Raw genomic sequence first — 951 nt, 5'->3', positions numbered from 1 at the left:
TTTTTTTTTTAAAGGAAGCAATCATATAAATTTAATCACTTTCCCATAATGCAAAAATAAATATTAAAAAAACTCGGAAACATTCATCCTACCTGTAAAGCAGAGACTCTTCCTGACGTTATCTGTAATGCACAGCTGGAAGAGGTGTTCAAAGTAATTCAGTTCCTTTCTTAAAAAAGAAAACACCAGCCACCGCGTACTTTCTTCTCAAATATCACTTTTTGGCAAGTCTCTCGTAGCTTCATAAAGTTAAACCTCTGGTCAAAGACAGAATGCTGAGCATTTCATCGAAAATATTTCAAACAGAGTGCATACTAGAGCATCCTGAAGCAATTGTCCTTTTTTCCCCCAATTAAAATTCACGGCATACTTCACAGCTATGCTGACTTTTTTGCATATAGTTAACCATTTGCAAGCTGCTGAATGCAGTAAATAAAAAAGATGTTTAACAGAGCTGCAATTGATCACTCTTGATTTCTTAGGTTGTAGATCCAAGCTGCAGCAATGTTCTCCTTCCTCCTTTTCTAGTCTTTCTTGTTAGCTCAGTTTGTTATTAGTCAGATTGCCAAGGGCTGGGAGGTAGGCGTAAATAAAGAGACTTCTTGGCTTTTGACTCAGCCTTTAAGCCCTTCCCCATCAGAGCGCTTTAGTCTGCCAGTGTCATGTAACACAAGAGACAGCTCCACCTTGGGACTGCTCAACTCCTCCTCTTTCAGCAAATGGTCTTTTCACTCCCTTTTAATATCAAATATAGTGCAAGTGAATTTTGATGGAAAATATGTTGTTTTAAATGTTTAATAATATATTTTGCTATTATAGCAAGCTTAATGATGCATTAGGTTAAATTCTCAACTGACACAGTTCTGTAGTGTTTGTACATGTGTGCAAAAAACAGCAAGAATGCTGCCTACAGTTGCTTCACATTGTTTTTTTTTTTTTTTACTGGTTTTT

The 951-nt window shown here is 36.4% G+C and overlaps 1 protein-coding gene across 1 annotated transcript in view; it reads right to left on the bottom strand.

The window, feature by feature from the left end:
* SLITRK6 (SLIT and NTRK-like family, member 6) overlaps nucleotides 1-664 on the bottom strand; it is a 9665-nt gene extending 9001 nt beyond the window's left edge. Inside the window, exon 1 of the mRNA XM_012663961.1 lies at nucleotides 93-664. The gene's annotated coding sequence lies outside the window, so the exon portion shown is untranslated. The remainder of the gene's footprint in view (nucleotides 1-92) is intronic.
* Nucleotides 665-951: the final 287 nt, after the last annotated feature.

This window comes from Propithecus coquereli, unplaced genomic scaffold, assembly GCF_000956105.1.
Source record: "Propithecus coquereli isolate 6110/MARCELLA unplaced genomic scaffold, Pcoq_1.0 Scaffold844, whole genome shotgun sequence".
Taxonomy (NCBI): Eukaryota; Metazoa; Chordata; class Mammalia; order Primates; family Indriidae; genus Propithecus; species Propithecus coquereli.
The sequence above is the reverse complement of the archived record's forward strand: the minus strand, read 5'-3'. Positions and strand labels throughout refer to the sequence as shown.